At 43.0% G+C, this 20,715-nt stretch overlaps 1 long non-coding RNA gene across 4 annotated transcripts in view; it reads right to left on the bottom strand.

The window, feature by feature from the left end:
- The window catches only part of LOC142824446 (uncharacterized), a 108,105-nt gene extending 87,908 nt beyond the window's left edge, over nucleotides 1-20,197 (bottom strand). For all 4 annotated transcript variants that reach the window (XR_012899322.1, XR_012899320.1, XR_012899321.1 and 1 more), the window contains exons 1-2: nucleotides 19,908-20,197; nucleotides 15,321-15,376 (exon numbers count right to left, since the gene is read on the bottom strand). This is a non-coding gene — a long non-coding RNA (uncharacterized LOC142824446). The remainder of the gene's footprint in view (nucleotides 1-15,320; nucleotides 15,377-19,907) is intronic.
- Between the last annotated feature and the right edge of the window lie 518 nt (nucleotides 20,198-20,715).

The following is a 20,715-nucleotide window of genomic DNA, read 5'->3' as shown; positions in this document are numbered from 1 at the left end:
TTTCTCTCCACTTTGTCTCACTGAGTTTGCTGACACAGTAAAAGCATGACAAGCCCAGACAGGCTAACCTACTTTTTCCTTTTCACTTGTACATGTTAGTTCTCCATTTTCTACCTAGCATGTAAAAGCATCAGTATAATGATACATCCAATAGGCCAACAAAATATTGTTCCCATTTGACAGATGAGGAAAATGAAATACATACTCATTAAATAACTTATTAAATGCTAAATGACTTGCCCCTCAAGCATGCAGGGCAATTCAGTGGCACGGCTGGACATAAAAACCAGGGCTGCGTCTACACTGGCATGAATTCCCGGAAATGCTTAAAACAGAATAGTTTTCGTTAGAAGTATTTCCAGAAAAAGAGCGTCTACATTGGCAGGCTGCTTCTCCGGAAAAGCCCTTTTTCCGGAAAAACATCTGTGGCCAATGTAGACGCGCTTTTCCGGAAAAGAGCCCCGATCGTCATTTTCGCGATCAGGGCTTTTTTCCGGAAAAGACTACTGGGCTGTCTACACTGGCCCTTTTCCAGAACATTGTTCTGGAATAAGGACTTATGCCCGAGCGGGAGCAGCGTAGCTTTTCCGGAATAGCGCCTGATTTTGTACAGTAGAGCGTCGTTGCTTTTCCGGAAATTCAAGGGCCAGTGTAGACAGCTCGCAGCTTATTCCGGAAAAGCGGCTGATTTTCCGGAATAAGTGGCCCAGTGTAGACACAGCCCAGGTGTCCTGAGTGTTTCTTAGTTCTGAACTCCAACCTCTCACTATTTTAAGATTGTATACGGTTGCCCATAACCGGAGTAGCTGAGCATCATCCATGTAAAAATCAACAGCAATAGTGACACTCCTACTGGAATCTCTGACAATACTCCCACAGCTTCTTCCTATGACGTAGCTCAATTCAAAACCATGGACACGACCCTATAGACAATTACATATGTGAGCTACTTGAATCATGTAAGCAATGAGGAAGGGCAGTCAAGGGTTTGAGCACTGTGCTGGCTACTCTTAAAATGAGCATTTAATTCCCAGCTCTGCCATAATCTTACCATATGGCCTTCAGCCTTGCCAACCCTAAGCTTCCAAAAATCATCAGTCAGGCCCCTCGAAATCAAGACATTAGCTTTAAAATCATGAGATTGCTTTGTGGGGGCAGGCAGGAGTTTGAGCCTTCAGAATTCATATTTTCAAAGCTTTTCCCCACACCTACAAAGTTTTGAATTTATTTTTGAATGAATGCTGAATGTATCACATACAGAACTTCCAAAAGTTGGGACTTCACCAAACCCCCCAATATTGCAAGACCTATGACCCAATCAGCAAAGTTGGCAATGTGGGACCATGGACAAGTCCTTTCATGTCTCTGTGCCTCAGTTCCCCATCTCTAAACATGGAGATAACATTCCCTTTATCTGTCTAGTCCATTCTGATGTGAGTCTTCGGGGTAATGATAGACTTACCCTGGACATATACAGCACTAATACAGTAGGGATTTTGATTGGGGTCCAGATACCAGCATTTCTATTATATAATTAGAAGTAACCCCATTGGATTACTCATGTGAGTAAAGACACTTACATGCAAATCTTCAGAACAAGCTACAGTGATTGAAATATTTATCCAATTTATTTAATTTATCCAAACTGAAATAATACAGTATATCAAAGGGGCTGTATTATCAAAACATCTACAATTCTCACATGCAAATGAAGCTTAAAACCTTGTACAAATTTTTAATTACAAAATAAATTATTAAAAAAAATCCTAATGTCTAATGTTTGAGTTGCTAGAAAACTGGGCCATATCCTGACCTGGTGTAAGTCACTGAGGGTACATCTATACTAGTCCCCTCGTTCAAACTAGGGAGTCTAATGAGGGCGACCGAAATTGCTAATGAAGAGCAGGATTTAAATATCCCATGCTTGATTAGCATATTCCTGGCCAGTCGCCATTTTGGAAACTGACTAGCCCGAAGTAACTGCCCGCGTCTACATGCAGCAGAAAAGCAGAATTCTGAGATAAACCCTTAGTTCGAATTAACTGTTAAACCTCATTCCATGAGGAGTAATATTTAAATCCCACGCGTCATTAGCAATTTCGGTCACCCTCATTAGCCTCCCTAGTTCGAACTAGGGGGCTAGTGTAGATGTACCCTGACATGCTGCTTATTTACCCCAGCAGAGCAAATTACCTTTAATATACTGGTTGAAACCAAACACAAACAGTGAGATCCACTGTTTGATCTGAGGAAGTGGGTCTGGCCCACGAAAGCTCATCACCTAATAAACCATCTTGTTAGTCTTTAAAGTGCTACATTGTCCTGCATTTTGCCTATTCTATGGGCAGCCCAATCCTTCTCTGGCTCCAAATCATAAATTAATGCATTTCATAACCAACCTTACAAAAGAGACATGTAGGATATGTACATCTATTACACTTGCTCTTTTAAAAGAAAAAATTTTGCAAAGCATCAATCTGACAGACTTAGATTCTTAGGGACATTTAACACAGGGAAGTAATTTACACTAGAAAAATCAGCTGAAGTTTATTAAATGATACTCACTTGCATTATTACAATGTCTTATCTCAAAAGCTCCCAACACACTTTACACATAGGATCTGTATGTGGTATATCCATGTGTCCTTGTGTGTGACAGTGAAGACATATTATTTAGGATCTCTTCTCCCGTTAATGAAATGAGGGTACATCAAGAGCACAACTTGCTACATATATATCCATTTAGGACAGGATGTGCAGAATGCCATTTTCAGCTGAAAACACAAGTGGGATTTAGGCAGGCAGACCATCTTGGAAAATGATCCCTCACTCTCAGAGGTCTTAGGAGAAAAACCTATCCTTGCTTACAGACAAACGCATTCTTTCTGATAACCATGCCATACAACCACATCATAAATCTCCAGGAACCCAGCCCTGCAACTAAAAAAGATGCCAACTCTGCCCACATATCTACACTGGCGAATTCATCACTGTAGCAAACAACATCAGATCACAGCTGGAGGATTCTCTGCATCTTGGGGTCTTTAAACTATTTGAAGGCTTCAATATCTGAGATATAGGTGAGAGGATTATTCCAGGAGTGGGTGGGTAAGATTCTGTGGCCTGCACTGTGCAGAGGGTCAGACTAGATGATCATGATGGTCCCTTCTGACCTTAAAGGCTATGAGTCTATAACATAAGCCACAAAATCAAAGGGTCATTTGACTGTACATCCAGTAATTTGATCTATGCCATGAAATGCCAGTAGTGCCCCACTGCTATATATATTGGACAAACTGGACGGTCTCTGAGGGAAAGAATCAATGGACCCAAATCACATATACGTAAAGGGAATATACAGAAGCCTGTTGGTGAGCATTTCAGCTTGCCTAACATTTCAGCTAGCATTTTCAGCTTGTCTGACACACCTGCAAATATCTGTCTTGACTCAAACCAGCTCTACACAGAGAAGCCCTGGAATCCCAGTTCATCCACAAATTCAATTCACATGCTAATGGACTCAGTGGTGATATGGGCTGGTCGGGACTCGACCTACTTAATAAACATTGAAGGTGCTAACAGGTCCCTGAGTGGTATCCTTCCTGTTTTAGCAAAATGCAGGACAATGTAGCACTTTAAAGACTAACAAGATGGTTTATTAGATGATGAGCTTTCGTGGGCCAGACCCACTTCCTCAGATCAAATAGTGGAAGACTTTTCTTCCACTATTTGATCTGAGGAAGTGGGTCTGGCCCACAAAAGCTCATCATCTAATAAACCATCTTGTTAGTCTTTAAAGTGCTACATTGTCCTGCATTTTGCTTCAACTATCCCAGACTAACACGGCTACATTTCTATCACTTCCTGTTTTAGGACTTTATCTATTGACTTTGATTTTTATCTGCTTAGGTTTAAGTACCCATTCTCCAGATACTTAATGATGCTCCGTCTCTCACCCCCTCCCTTTTTCTTTCTCTCCCCCCTCCCCTTCCCCTCTCCTATTCATTTCAAGTTTTCATATCCCCAACTCATAACTCCGGTCATCTGAAGAAGTGGGCTGTGCCCACGAAAGCTCATGATACCATCTACATATTTCATTAGTCTATAAAGTGCTACCAGACCATTTCTTGTTTTTTTTCTGTAACAGACTAACTCGGCTACCCCCTGAAGCAAATAGCCAAACTGGAACCTGACTCAGACACTGTCGTTAACAGCTACTCATTTATGAAAAGATTTTTAACAAGAACAAATACACAGGACCTTGGTTTTATATTCCACTTCAGCAGCAGTGACCCACAATACCTTGGCAGGGTTCATTGTGGTTTGGTCTCCATTTGCTCATAAGAACGGGCAGACTGGCTCAGACCAAAGGTCAGTCTAGTCCAGTGTCCTGTCTGCCGACAGTGACCAATGCCAGCCACCTCAGAGGGAATGAACAGAACAGGGAATCATCAGGTGATCCCTCTCCTGTCACCTATTCCCAGCTTCTGACAGAGGTTAGGAACACCATTGCTACCTCTCCTGGCTAACAACCATTGATGGACCTAACCTCCATGAACTTAACTTAACTTCTTTTTTTAACCCAGTTAAAGTCCTGGTTTTCACAAGGTCCTCTGGCAAGGAGTTCCACAGGTTGACTGTGTGTTGTATGAAGTAGTACTTCCTTTTGTTTGTTTTAAACCTGCTACCTATTAATTTTGGTTCTTGTGTTATGGGAAGGAGTAAACAACTCCTCTTTATTCACTTTCTCCACATCAGTCATGATTTTATAGACCATTACCATATCCCACCTTGGTCATGTCCTTTCCAAGCTGAAAAGTCCCAATTTTATCCATCTCTCCTCAGGTCAGCCATTCAATACCGCTAATCATTTTGGTAGCCCTTTTCTAAACTATTTCCAATGCCAAGATATCTTTTTTGAGTTGAGATGATTACATCTGCATGCAGTACTCAAGGATTTATATAGAGGCAATAAGATATTCTATGTCTTATTCTCAATCACTTTTTAAATAATTCCTAACATTCTGTTTGTTTTTTTGACTGCTGCTGCACATTGAGTGGGTGTTTTCAGAGAACTATCCACAATGACTCCAACATCTCTCTCTTGAGTGTTAATAGCTAATTTTGTCTCCATCATTTTATACATATAGTTGAAATTATGTTTTCCAATACGCATAACTGTGCATTTATCAAAATCAAAATTCATCTGCCATTTTGTTACTCAGTCATCTAGTTTTGGAGAAAGAAAGAAGATTCACCAGCATATACACAGAATTCATGACAGAGTTCAGTAAAATGAGTTAACAAGCTCCTCTGCCATGGAGTCTATATGCTGGAGCAGGATATATTGACAGAAGGGCTGATTGTGTGGATAATGCACTGGACTAGAACTCAGGAGGTTCTTGACTCTGCCACAGACTTCCTGTATGACATGGGAAAGTCACTTACCCTCTCTGCCTCTGCTTCCTCTCCGCAAATGGGAATAATATTTTCCCTCTTCTAATCTCTGACTGTCTTGTCAATTTAAGAGTTGATCAGGGTAGGGACCCTCTCTTATTATGTATATACAGCACCCTGTATGTTGAGACCTCAATCTAAACTAGAGGGTGCATCTAGACTACATTCCTCTTTCGAAAGAGGAATGCAAATGAGGGAAATCAAAAATGCAAATGAAATGCTGATTTACAAATCTCGCACTTCATTTGCATAATCTCATCTAACCGCTTTTTCGGAAGAGATTGTTATGAAAAAAAAGCAGTCTAGACGGGGTTCTTTCAAAAAACACCCCCTTTTTAAAAGAACGCTTATTCCTGGAAAAATGAGATTTACAGGATTCTTTTGAAAAAGGGGTTTATTTTAAAAGAACCCCCGCTAGACTGCTTTTTTTTTCCAAAAAAAAATCTCCAGAAAAAGCTAGCTGAAGAGATTATGCGAATGAAGTGTGAGATTTGTAAATCCGTGCTTCATTTGCATTTTTTATTTCCCTCATTTGCATTCCTCTTTTGAAAGAGGAACATAGTCTAGACATACCCTTAGGTGTTTAGCTCTAATCATCATGGCTGAATAACCGTACTCAGAGAGTAGGTATTAATGGTTCAAAATCCTGCTGGAACGGTATAACTAGTGGGGTTCCGCAGGGATCTGTTTTGGGACCGGCTCTTTTCAATATCTTCATCAACGATTTAGATATTGGCATAGAAAGTACGCTTATTAAGTTTGCAGATGATACCAAGCTGGGAGGGGTTGCGACTGCTCTGGAGGATAGAGTCATAATTCAAAATGATCTGGACAAATTGGAGGAATGGTCTGAGGTAAACAGGATGAAGTTTAATAAAGACAAATGCAAAGTGCTCCACTTAGGAAGGAACAATCAGTTTCACACATACAGAATGGGAAGCGACTGTCTAGGAAGGAGTTCAGCAGAAAGGGATCTAGGGGGTATAGTGGACCACAAGCTGAATATGAGTCAGCAGTGTGGTGCTGTTGCAAAAAAAGGAAATATGATTCTGGGATGCATTAACAGGTGTGTTGTGAGCAAGACACGAGAAGTCGTTCTTCTGCTCTTCTCTGCACTGATTAGGCCTCAGTTGGAGTATTGTGTCCAGTTCTGGGCACCGCATTTCAAGAAAGATGTGGAGAAATTGGAGAGGGTCCAGAGAAGAGCAACACGAATGATTAAAAGTCTAGAGAACATGACCTATGAAGGAAGGCTGAAAGAACTGGGCTTGTTTAGTTCAGAAAAGAGAAGATTGAGGGGGGACATGAGAGCAGTTTTCAGGTATCTAAAAGGGTGTCATAAGGAGGAGGGAGAAAACTTGTTCATCTTGGCCTCTGAGGATAGAACAAGAAGCAATGGGCTTAAACTGCAGCAAGGGAGGTTCAGGTTGGACATTAGGAAAAAGTTCCTATTTGTCAGGGTGGTTACACACTGGAATAAATTGCCCAGGGAGGTTGTGGAATCCCCATCTCTGGAGATATTTAAGAGCAGGTTAGATAAATGTCTATCAGGGATGGTCTAGACAGTATTTGGTCCTGCCATGAGGGCAGGGGGCTGGACTCGATGACCTCTCGAGGTCCCTTCCAGTCCTAGTATTCTATGATTCTATGGTCATCATCATCAAGCTCCAGTCCTTCCCCCTAACCAATGTTCCCTTTATTTTTTCCATCCATATGTGGAATAAATTTTGTTATATGCACTTGCTGCCAGCTGTGGGTGCTCTGCCAATCAACTGGGTGGCATTTGAATCTCTCCTGAGTGGCCACCCAAGCACTCATCTTACTGCCCCCAACCTCTTTTATATAAACTGTGATTCCGGCAGCTGTAACCTACGGCATTACAAGCATTGTGTTATGCCTGTGGTGGAGAAAGGGAGAGAGAACAACCAAATGTGTACACTGCCTTTGCTGACACTAATGGTGACTAAAATGAAGACTCGTGGCTGTGGTAGTAACAACAAACAGTGAAGCTTCTAAGAAGCCTCTCTTCCGAAGAAGCACAACTTGTTCACAAGAGGAAACATTCATATTCTATATTACAGTACATGCAAAAACCAGACAGATGTCACCATGTTTAGCCCAGACCTAGGTTTTGCACAGAGCATGCTATACAAGAATTACACAAGAAGCATAGAAAGCGCACAAATGTAAAACAAAACTCCACAAGCAAAACCAGTGGACTAAAGGCTCCAAATAAGAATAATGAATGATACATATTTGTATGGCACCCATCACAATAATTGGGCAACCCACATGCATATAGCCTAGAGGAGCAAGAACTTATAGAATCATAGAGCTGGAAGAGACCTCAGGAGGTCATCAAGTCCAGCCCCCTGCCTAAGGCAGGACCAATCCCAATTAAATCAACCCAGCCAGGGCTTCATCAAGCTGAGATTTAAAAACTTCTAGGGATGGAGATTCCACCACCTCTCTAGGGAACCCATCCTAGTGCTTCACTACCCTCCTAGTGAAATAGTTTTTCCTAATATCCAACCTAGACCTCCCCCACTGTAACTTGAGACCATTGCTCCTTGTTCTGCCATCCGTCACTACTGAGAACAGCCTCTCTCCATCCTCTTTGGAATCTCCCTTCAGGAAGTTGAAGGCTGCTATCAAATCCCCCCTTGCTCTTCGCTTCTGCAGACTAAACAAACCCAATTCCTTCAGTCTCTCCTCATAGGTCATGTGCTCCAGCCCCTAATCATTTTGGTCACTCCGCTGGACCTTCTCTAATGCATCCACATCCTTTCTATAATGGGGGGCCCAGAACTGGACACAATACTCCAGATGTGGCCTCACCAATGCCGAATAAAGGGGATAATCACTTCTCTAGATCTGCTGACAATGCTCCTCTTAATGCAACCTAATATGCCATTAGCCTTCTTGGCTACAAGGGCACACTTTTGACTCATATCCAGCTTCTCATCCACTGTAATCCCCAGGTCCTTTTCTGCAGAACTGCTACTTAGCCAGTCAGTCCCCAGCCTGTAACAATGCTTGTGATACGTCAATGTACTCAAGAGGAAAATACCAGCCTGATGACCCTGCACAAGTCTCTTCCCTGCTCTGTACCTCAGTTTCCCCATCTTCTTATTTCCCTTTATAAAGCATTTTGAGAATTACTAATGAAAAGTGCTATACAAGAGCTAGATAGTATTATTATATGGCTTACACTGAGATAGTAACAAACAGAAGTGGCATATGCTTCTTGAGAAGGCACCATTTTTTTGTTTTGTGTGTGTTCTGTGTGTAGCACGATGGAGTCCAGCTTCCCATTTGGTGTCTGTACAGCATGTAAATGCAATCAGTGTTCCTTGTAAGCTGTGCACTTGTGTGGCCCGCAGGAGGGTGTCAAATGTCACCCAGCTGAACAGCAGGGCACCCACAGCTAGGTGCTTTGTTTCTACTGATGCCTTGGTGCACATCAAAAACGTATTCCACACATGGATGGAAAAGATTGGAGGGAACATTGCCTGCAACCAAATAAATATACTCATAGTAAAGGCACTATGCATGAGAGATTACTGCCTTATATGCATGGTCAAGACCAAACCTTTCAAATATAGCTATGTATAGAGAAAAGTTGTAATTTATGGCCTTTTCTAACTCTCATTGAAGTCACTAGGACTCTTTCCCTCCACTTCAATGAACACTAGATTAAGCCCTTAGGGGAACCATTTGTACAGGCTGTTTTGTGTAACAACATGATCTCATTATTATGATGCTGTTTTTCCTCTCCCTTTGCCCCTTTGATGCTTGTTTTTGACCCTTGTGAGCTGCATCATATGTCAGTTAATCTTCAGCACAGGACAGCCTTAATTTGTTTCTGCAAAAGGCTTGGCACACTCTCGAGTGCTGAAAAAATAATAAAAATTAAAACTGGTCAACATTTTCTGAATTTGAGAGGGGGAATACAATTGCAAATTGTTTTTTAAATAATTTTTTCCAGAAGTTCCTCTCCCTGGCAATGTAAGTTTGCACTGACATTTTGAAGGAGAGAAAAGCCTCAGGCAGCTTTTTTCCAATGGTTTTAAGTGAAAAAAGTGAATTTGAATTTGCTTTCGGTTATACCAGAACAAGTAACTCCAGTCACGAGAATTAAACCAGTCTAGAACTGGTGAAAGGCAGAGACGAATCCAGCCCAGGATGCTGTATAAAGTTTTAGGTATGGGGTTTAGTATTTTTCATTTAAAGTGTGTGTGTTTGTCTTTCTCATGGGCTTTTTAGTGACTCAAGGAGCCATGTATAAACCAAAAGACCTTTTCTTTTCAGAGTCACACTCTCTTTCACTCTGATCCTCGATGGGGGCAATGCCGTGAGAAAACCAAGTTTAATGTTAGGACCTATCCCATCATGACCAGTGGGGGGAAGGAAGGGCAAGAAATACAAATACTGACATGATCAGACACTGGGAGCCTATCTGGTTGGGTGCGTGGTCCTAGCCTCTTAGGCTATGTCTAGACTGCAAGCCTCTTTCGAAAGAGGCTCTTTTGAAAGAGAGCGTCTAGACTGCACGTTGAACTTTCGAAAAAGCGGCTTGCTTTTTCGAAAGAAAGCATCCAGTGAGTCTGGATGCTCTCTTTCGAAGAAGCCCTATTTACATTCAAGAACGCCTTCTTTCGAAAGAAGAACTTTCGAAAGAAGGCGTTCTTCCTCGTAAATTGAGGTTTACCGCCGTCGAAAGAAAAGCCGCATTCTTTCGATTTAATTTCGAAAGAACGCGGCTTGAGTCTGGACGCAGGTGAAGTTTTTTCGAAAAAAGGCTACTTTTTTCGAAAAAACCCCTGAGTCTGGACACAGCCTTAGTGATACAACTCAGAACCTAAGTGTGTTGACAGAGTTTGTAACTCAAGGGCATATTTGCTGCAAGGCAGACAGAGCAGTACAGTGAAAGTGAGACATGTACTATTCCAAAATTCAGTTTTTATCCCACAGCCTGGGGACAGTCTTATTGACCTTGCACTGAATGTACATCTTCGCCTTCAAAATTCTCCCCCAAATGCATGGTCCTCACTCGGGTGTCAGTCTTAGGCTCTTTGGAAATGCACAGGACAGTTTAACATGTAAGATGTTTGCAACAAAATATTTGTAACTATGTGAAATGGGTTCACTGGAACCCCAAGGCGAGTGATGATCACCTTGTTTGACTTTGTATTACAAACCTAACCCTCAGGTCAGGTTTGCTGAAAGGTTCACTGAGCTTTCCATAATCATGGGCCCACACAGGGCTTTGCACTGTGGTGGACCCAAACAAACCCCTGTATCCCAAGTGAAAAGTCTCAAAGTGGGAGCCATGTTAGTCTGTATCTACAAAAACAACAAGGCTTCCTGTGGCACCATAGGCCAGTCTACATTAGAGCCAGCAACATAAAATATGTAACTGGAGCTGGCTAACCTTAAGCTGAGCTTGGCAGCGTCCCAACAGTGGGAGGCTGGTGTGAGCAACACTTCCAACAGCTTCCTTTACTCCTTGAAAAATGCCAGCAGGGGCATCCTCTGAGTTCGATTTAGCAAGTCTTTACTAGACTCGCTAAATCAAGCTCTGGAAGATCATTTGCGGCAGCAACAATCTTCCTTTTAGTGTAGACAAGGCCTTACAGACTCACAAATTTATTAGAGCATAAGCTTTCATGAATAAAACCCACTTCATCAGATGAATTGGAGTGAAGTTCACAGACCCATGGGTACATATAAGGACAACAGAAAGAGGGTAATTGTGTAAATGAGTGTGGGAATTCTGAGACAGTGTTTGACTCCTCCAACTCCCAGAGTTCCAGCTTCAGGATAGGCAACAGTTTTGCTTCACGTGGGGCTCGCACTTTGATTTTGATTCTTAAACACACGGCACTCCTATTCTGGGTTAGCATTCTGGGTTCTAATCAACTCAGAATCTCCAAGCAAAACTGCTGAGTTCCACCCAGTTGCCCACTGAAATCATGATACCGCCATGAATGTCACATGATTTCAATCAGAGCCAAAAAGTTCACTGCTCTTTTCCAAAGTTCAGGGAACTCGCTGAGACTAAGTCATGGTATAAAGCACTACATCTGAGAGCAAGGGCCAATGATTTCAAAGGGACTACTCAGACAGAAAGTTACTAGTCAATGTAAGCAGGGGGACAGAATCTGCTCATAAATATTTATAGACTTGGAGCAATTTCTTTAACTCACATATCTAATGCAAATGTCATTTCATTGATTAAAGAAAACTGGGACAGAGAAGACTAATATTTGTGTCCATTGGATAAACAATCCCAATTACAATATTAAAATAAAAGCAACTATGTATCTTTCAACCACCACCCACTCTAAGCCAACGTGAATTTTCAACACAAATAAAATCCAACTCCTCCAACTTCCATGAAATAAACACAGATGAGCTCAAGCAGCAGTGCTCAGATTAAAGCAGGTTTTAGGGAGCTCAGATCTGGGCTTTTGGTTCAAGCTCATAAATCAGAGAGTTTAAAAATTGATTTTGAAATCTAGCAAACTTTGAATAAATATTAGCCCAGGCATACGTCACCAAGAAGAGTTCATTCCGGTGAATTGCCTGATTAGTTATGTGAATTTGATTTCCCTTTTTATCTGACGTTGTACAGAATACAAACTAGGGGATTTGGGATACTGGAAAATCTGTGAGGGTTTCAGAGCTTGGGATATATATTCCACATCTTGAATTCATTGTCCCCTGCCCCGCCATCACCCTCCCCAAATCCTACAAGCATGACAGAAATAAATTAGCCAGCAGTACAGGTCACACTTTCCAGGGCACTAAGTTCTGTGCAAAATCAATAGAGAAGACGGGAGTCGCAAAGAGCTGAAGCAGAAGGAATGATGCATTGATGGCTTTACATACTGCAAACAAAGGCACTTGAGAACAACCCTAAACCCTGCTGCCTGGTGCACACAATGCTCATTTAGTCAACCACCTGAACCCTAAGAATACTAGAGAAGCAGTTCAGAAAAGACACCTGTTTTTTCAGAGTCCTTACTTGTCAGTGCAGGGTATTTCACCACTTGTTTTCTGCTAGGGATATGGCCCAGATTCAGACACCTTCAAATTTTGTATGCAGAGGATCAACATTAACAGTGAGTTTTGCAGTGGTTTCCAATGTTCCCTCTATTCCCCCCTCAATGTGCAGAATGATTGTTGTTATGTGCACTGAGGCATGTGTGGATGTGCACCATCAGTAGTAATATATGCTGCTGGCTGTGGGCACTGTGGGAACTCAGCTAATCATATGGGTGGCATTTTAATCTCCCCTGGGTGGCTGCCAAACCACTCAGCTTATAGGGAACAGTGGTAGTTTCCTACCTTTGTAATGGCTAATACAAAGCCCTAGACACCTAAACTTAGTGGGGATCACAGTTCAGAAACACATTTCAAAACTATTTTTGCCATCTATAATGGGCCAAACTCTAATTCTGGATCCAAACACTTCTGAACTTTTCAGGCTCTGGCAAATACAGATTTAAACCTGAATTTAGCAGCTAAACTATACTCCAAGTTTATGCCTCTTTGTCATTGACTCTTTAGTCAAAATCCTTTTACAATGCAGAAACCATTAACAGCAGCCAAAACCTTGTCTTACATTCATTTTTTTCATGTGTTATTTTAAAGCAGATGGGCAACATTGTGAAAACCACCTATGTGGCTTAGGAAACCTTTAAGAGTCATCTTCAAAATGACTTAAGCATTTAAAGCATAAGATGTATGGAAGGGCAATGAGACTTAGGGCCAGATTTACAAATGTCTGTAGGCACCTAAAGATGCAAATAGGAACCTAGTGAGATTTTCAAAAGTTCCTAAAATTGGTCACATTCCCAACTCCCATTGACTCTCAATGGGAGTTAGGGTACGTCTACACTACAGCGCTAGTTCGAACTAACTTAGTTCGAATTAGTTAATTCGAACTAAGCTAGTTCGAACTAACGCGTCTAGAACTAAAAACTAGTTCGAACTAGCGTTTTGCTACTTCGAACTAGTAAGTCCACATTGAGTGGACTCTGAACAGGGCTTAAGGATGGCCGGAAGCAGTGCTGGCAGGGCATAAAAGGAGGACTTAGAGCATGGAGATGCTGTCTCAGGCTAGCCGAGGGCTGCGCTTAAAGGGTCCCGACCCCCACCCCGGACACACAGTTCTAAGGGGTGCCCCGCTTCCAAAGAAGTTCTGGCTTGGAGTGCCCTGAGTGCCCACACTGGGCACATCACACCACTCGGCCATCAGCCCGGCTGCACTTGCCGCAGGCTGCCATCTGGGGAGAGGGAGTAATTGGGGGGCTGCAGGAGAGCTTCCACCCCCAGAAGCCCGCAGAGCCAGCCCAGTCCTCCCCATCGGGGGCTCGTACCCCATTCCTCCCTCACCTCCTTCCACTTACCCTTCCCTAGCCCCTCTTCTTATTGATGTACAAAATAAAGATAACGTTTCTTCCAACATTGACTCTGTCTTTATTGAAAAAAACTGGGGGACACTGGGAAAAGGAGGTGGGAGAGGGGAAGAGAAAGGCTGGGAGAGGGGAGGGCAACTAACATGATCAGGGGTTGGGAACAGGTCCCAGATGAAGAAAGGCTACAGAGACTGGGACTGTTCAGCTTAGAAAAGAGGAGACGGAGAGGGGACAGGATAGAGGTCTCTAAAAGCAGGGGTTGGGTGGAGAGGGTGCATTCAGAAAAGTTCTTCCTGAGTTCCCATAAAGAAGGACTAGAGGACACCAAAGGAAAGGAATGGGTAGCAGGCTTGAAACTAGTAAGAGAAAGTTGTTGTTCTTGACAAAGCAAATAGTTAACCTGTGGAACTCCTTGCTGCAGGAGGCTGTGAAGGCTACAACTAGAACAGAGTTTAAAGGGAAGTGAGATAAAGTGATGGAGGTTGGGTCCATGGAGTCCTATTAGCCAGAGGGTAGGAGTGGTGTCCCTGCCTAAAGTTTGTGGAAGGCTGGAGAGGGATGGCACGAGACAAATGGCTTGGTCATTATCTTCGGTCCATCCCCTCCAGGGTCCCTAGGGTTGGCCGCTGTTGGCAGACAGGCTACTGGGCTAGATGGATCTTTGGTCTGACCCAGTACGGCCATTGTAAGCTCAGGGCTCAGTGTCGGGGGTCTCAGTGGACCCCCTTGATTTTCATGCACACCTGCTCGTGGGTGGCCAGGCTGGCAGCTCTCCTGCCCTAGACAGCCACTTTCCTGTGCCTAGTGCGGAGATCGTGGACGAGGTCCACGATGTCCGCACTAGCCCAGGAAGGTGCCCGCCTCTTGCGGTCCAGGGCAAGCTCCCGGGAGCCGCCAGCCTGGTCCCGGCAAGAGGGGGTGGGCTGGGGGGCATCGGGTGGGTGGCTCTGTGCCGTGCCAGGTGCAGGGTCTGCTAGCTGGGTGCTGGCAGGCTTGCACCTGGCACGGGCACCGTAGCCAGCCCGTGCCCCTTTAAGGGGTCCGGGGCCGGGAGGGGGGCATAGAGTTTCCCTGGTGTTGGCCAGAGTGGCCACCAGGGAAACCTGGGGAGGGCTAGCCTCCCACTAGTTCGAACTAAAGGGCTACACAGCCCTTAGTTCGAACTAGCTAGTTCGAACTAGGCGTTAGTCCTCGTAAAATGAGGTTTACCTAGTTCGAACTAAGCGCTCCGCTAGTTCGATTCAAATTCGAACTAGCGGAGCGCTAGTGTAGCACCTATTAAAGTTAGTTCGAACTAACGTCCGTTAGTTCGAACTAACTTTGTAGTGTAGACATACCCTTAGGGACCTGTTCTGCTTCAGTGTATTATTCTTTGATAAGTAGAACCAAAACTTCTCCCCGTATTGAAAACAACATAACTCTGAATTATGTACTCACATTTATGAAGTCTGTGGACAATACTATAAATGTAATGGCCTTATCTCCCCTGCGACCTGTAAGAATAAACACATTTTTGTCTTAAAATGTCACAAATAAAGCTCTGAACGTTTGTATTCTGGTTGTGGTCATTGCCCCCATCCTATGCCCCAACCCCAGACAGCAATGATGTGGCTATACGTGCAGCCTCATCTCTGTCATGGCAAAGAAGGTGTCTTCAGCTTATACATGCCCCTGGGAGAGAATTCCAATACTGTTGTCTTATCTCTTAATGTGGACAGGTTTTGCATGTCTCTCTCTAAAAAGGCTCCATAGTGCTCCTTGCTCCTGCTAGTCCACAGAGGACTGAGATTGCTAAATTTCATTCTGATTGCTAGCAGCACTTAGAACTATGGCTGGCACTTGGGGACTGATACCACTGGCTCAGGGGTTTCATTTCAGTAACTGAGGGGCTTGGGATACAAATTCTTTCCTCTTTCAGTTAAGCTGGCCTACCAACCAAATGATATAATGGGTATGGCTAGACTGCGGGGGGGAGGGGGAGAGGTTGTGATACCTCTGGTATCCTGAAAAACCTCCACCGCATCCAGAGAACACGTTTGCTCTTCTGCTTTTTTTTGCGGAAGAGCAAACGCGCTCTTTCGGAAGCCACTGTATTCCTCCTTCCATGAGGAAGAAGGGGACTTTCAAAAGAGGGTTTTTTTCCAAAATTTGGTCCAGTATAAATGGGCCAAATTTCGGAAAAGCCTCTTCCGACAAAAGTATCGGAAAAAGATACGCAAAATGCAGACCACATTTTGTGTATCTTTTTCAGATAGATCCTCGCCATCTAGCTGTACCCATAAATGAGTTACAGTGGGGGAAGCCAATAATGTAAGCAAAGTCAGGCCAGGTCTACCCCTAGAGAGCGATCTTCTGAAGTTTGATTTAGCAGGTCTAGTAAGGACCCACTAAATCAACTGCTGACAGATCCCCCGTCGACCCTGGTACTCCACGGGGTCGTGAAGAGTAAGGGAACCTCCCAAAGTGTAGACTTTCAACTTAAAGTACGTCGATTCCAGCTATGCTGTTCTTGTAGCTGGAGCTGTGTATTAAGTTGACTTTCTCCTCCAGAGTAGACCTGGCCTTAGAATAGCTTTGCCTGAACACTTACTAGCTTGAGATGCAGCCCTCATGGGAAATGCTAGGATTTGCAGTAAATGGGCTTCAGTATAGTCAGCTCAATATAACCTTCTAAGCATGCTCCTGATGATGCCGCTTCTGATTCCCAAGTTTTCCCCATGTCCCAGTCATTGCTACCATTTTATTCCTATGGGATGCAGAGGGAGGGCGATGGAAGACGGCACAGTCATGGGTTTCAGAAGGAGGATGAGGACAGTCAGTATCAATCAAAATCAGGACTAAGGCTAGAAATACAGATGAACCCAAAATGCTTCCTGCTGCCCTGCTCAGGAGTCTTCTGAAGGGTCCTCTGTATAAGGCAGAAGTACAGAGCAAGATTCCACATCCCTTCCTGACTGTGCAGAACAGCCTGTGCATGCAGTGCTACTTTCGATGCCAAAGGAGACGTTGCTCTGCATTTCTGCACCAGACCTTTTCAGAGGGTAGGCAAAGAAGGTTTGCGGAGCCCATTTGTGACAGCTGCTCAAGATCACACCAAATAAACAGAATAAGCAAAGCTATACTGTCTACCCCATGACACTGAGCGCCTCCACCGTATTCACACACGTTTCTAATTGCCTGGCAGTATGATGACATTTTCCGATATCTGCTCCATAAGCCTCAATGGTACAAATGGACCTAGCTAGAGATACAGGTGTATTGAGACTGGTTTTCAAAAGTGCCCAAGGTATGACACTTCAAAGGGGCCTGGATTGTCAGAAAGCACTGAGCACTGACCTTGAAATCAGGTCTCTAAAGCATCTGAAGACAGGCGCCCACAATCGTTAGTCACTTCTGAAACTTTAGGACAATTTTGTTTCTGCCCCATCCCACTCCAACCCATAGGGCTGCTCATTCTCAGAGCAAATGTAGCTTGCTGTTTTGGGGTAGCAGAGAACATCCCATTTGTCTGTTTCTCATACTTCCTCCATCACACGTTCACTTCTGATTCGTCTGTGTGGCAGTTTCAAAAGTTTTGCCCCATATTTTAAGCAGGGAGAGTGAGCAGAATCACAGATGGGAATTAGAACAAGGAAACTCATTATAGCACTTCCCCCCACCACCACCCCATTTAAATTGTTCGGCAGTCCCAGACTCACAGCATGAGTGTGAGAGCAGAACAGACAGGGGAGCAACATGCATTGAATACATGTTGGCTATGGACAGCAGCGGATATGGGTGACAGCTTGGGCACTAAAGAAATTACGGTCACATTTTTTTTATTCAGAAGTTTTAAAGTTCATGTGTGGAATAAAAGCACCAGGGTGTTTGTAGTGTGAAAAAAACAAGAGAGAAGAGATAAAAATAAAAATGCTGTGAGGCCAAGTGGATGACAGGTTATTAGCTGACTGGTCCACCCTTGAGGAACTGTGGTAAATGGGAACTGGGCAGTACCCGTTAAACAGAATGATGGTCATCTACTATTGGGCTTTCCCTTGGTGGGGATCCAACATTCTAATAGCGCTTTCCCATCTATACCTCCTAAGACACTAACTGTTGCTAAAGCTTACGCCTGTGGATGGGTTGCAATCTTCCAAAAATGATTTCTATCTTGCACTAGAGGTAGGGCCAGCATGAATACTTGGATCTAAACTCACTTCAGCGGTGATGGGAAAGAGGGGCTATTTGTGAATGATCCCTATTACTAACATGACCTGAGCAAAATCTCGGGAGCTGAAGAACCTCAAATATAGCAGTGTTGGAAATCCAGATCTGTGTGCATGGTAAGCCTCTCTCCACTCTGCAAATATGAAACAAATGGCCTCATAGAACTTTACAAACAAGGTGACTATGTGATTCTATCCCTTTCTGAAGCACAAAGAGGCAGAAATTACCTGCCCCCAGCAACACAGAAATAGAATCCAGGTGTCCTGTGCCCAGTAGATCACACTGACTCCATGTTCCTCTGCAGGTTGGTTGCTAAACCACAGCAGGGGCAGACCTTTTCCTGTCCTTCCAGCCAAACACTTGCTTGAAGCCAACGTGAAGAACGGTGAAAAAAAGAAAGGCTTTAGAGTGTTTCAGATCTGGTCATTTTCACGGTCCTTTTGTTTGGCCACAGATATTCCTTGCCCCTCTTCTCTTCTGCAGGTAGCAGGTGACCCCAATACAAATCAATGAAAGAACCAAAGGGAACAGGCTAGATAATCTCATCATTTCCAGTCTACACTCACCCCTGTTACTGGAAAATAAAACTGCCGATTTACTACTTACAAAGTTGCAGAGTTTTCACTTACAATCACTTAGCAGTAAGACCTGTGCATTTCTATCTCCAAAACAGCACATGCCATTCCTAATCTATCAGTAACCTTCCTTCTGCTTAGCTATGTTTTTCTTTCCTATGAAGAAACAATTCCACACCTAGTTCTACTAGATAACATAAAAAATAGTTTACAACAAAGTTATTTTACTTCTGCATATACATTTATTTCCAGGATTATCTCAAGAGTTAAAAGGCACTTCCAAAATACTATTTGTATAGTCAGTGTTATATATATTTTCCCCAGTTACTCAATTTAATGTTAATTTTTTGAAGAAAAATCTCCTTTGCAGTACATTTGAAATGAGAGGTTACCAGTAGTTGAAATTGAATGAAAACACAGGAAAGCCATGGGCTAAAAACTCCTTTTTAAAGTCTAATATTTGAGTCTACCTTTATTTAATAAGTCATTTTCTTCCTTGAACACTTGGCTATATTTAGAAAATTCTCCATTAGGCAGTACAACAAGATTGTGCTTTCCGCTCCACAAAAGTTAAAAGTGTTTAAAAATCTCTGTGATGGATACTTTTAAGTAAGCTCTTACACAAAAAAGCTTAAAGTTCTTAAATTATTTCAGAAGGCAAGCGTCCACCATTCCAAGCCTATTTTTTTAAAAGTAAAATCTCCTTCTCCCACCTCCTGGCAACAAATCAAAAAATAAATTTCACAGAAAGAACTACAGCCATACATTAATATGCAAAGCATCTACATTCAGATTGGAAATGACTATCTGAACAAGCCACAACATTTGCTTGATAAGATATATTCTTCAAGAAAGTGTCCTCTTTTCAGCTGGGGGGGGGGGACAGAGAGGAATAACCTTTTAAAAACTTTACACGCACAGTATAGAAGCAAAGCACTGAGGTTTTAAATTCTTTTTTTAACTGCTAAAGTCAACAGTATCACATTTTCAGAAGTGGAGTTTCCCCCAACAAAGAATAAATACATAAACTTTTGTCACAACATTTTCATATAAAACAGGTTTATCTGATCAGAAATACTGAACAACAATAAAGCTGCTGATTAGCTTAGAAAATTAACTTTTTTAAAAGTGTGCTTTAATTTATGTTAAAGTATCTGAGGAGGTGGGGTGGAGTTGGAAACAACATTAAACTATTGCCAAAAGTACTTGGAAAACATAGTTTCTATTCACTCTCTTTACTGACCTAAGAAGAAGTCTTCACTTTACAGGTAGCAAAGTTTCCTCTTCTTTCTCTCTTGCCATGGTGATATTTGCATTCAACAACATTGTATTACTGAGACTGAATTGATCATAAAAGAATACTGTTTCCAATCTTCTGGTTACTACACAGAAGAAAGAAGGAAAAATGCAGTCCAGTCAGGTATTCTTTCCTTGTGAAAAGTAAATCCAGTATTCTGGAACGAGTTCAAACATAGGGCTTGACAGGCAAAGGAGACAAGCTTTTGCACTGAGCATGCTTAGTCCTGCACTGCCTCTGCATGAAACACACTTAATGAACATTACTTCCTTCCCAGTGGTTACTCCTAGTGGAAGTCCACACCCCCTACTCTTTCAGAAGTCAGGAATGCAGCTGCAACCAAAGTCCAGAAAACAGGCTCGATACCCAGACAAGGCCCCACAGATCAATAAACTCAGGTTGTGACCCACAGGTCAGTTTGTCAAAAAGGACACATCAGGGTGATTTTTTTTCTACACTTGGTAGAGTTTGCTTTATGCTTTGGCTAAAGCTGCACTACCCCCGAAGAAAATAAAATGGGATCAGCATTTAAAATTCAGGTTTGGGGAACCCTTTTGGGGTCAGGGGCTGCTGACACACAAAAAAATCAGTCGGGGGTGCACACAAGTGAGAAGCAAAAAATAAAAAAGACAAACCCTCACTGACGTGGCCCCCGACTGAGACGGAGAAAGACCCTCCCCACATCCCCCTCACACACTAGAACTTAGTGGGGTCCAGGTTTTGTGTGCTCCAGTCCCACAGTAAGCATGGGCTC

The sequence above is a fragment of the Pelodiscus sinensis genome, unplaced genomic scaffold, assembly GCF_049634645.1.
Source record: "Pelodiscus sinensis isolate JC-2024 unplaced genomic scaffold, ASM4963464v1 ctg35, whole genome shotgun sequence".
NCBI classification, from domain to species: Eukaryota; Metazoa; Chordata; order Testudines; family Trionychidae; genus Pelodiscus; species Pelodiscus sinensis.
The sequence above is the reverse complement of the archived record's forward strand: the minus strand, read 5'-3'. Positions and strand labels throughout refer to the sequence as shown.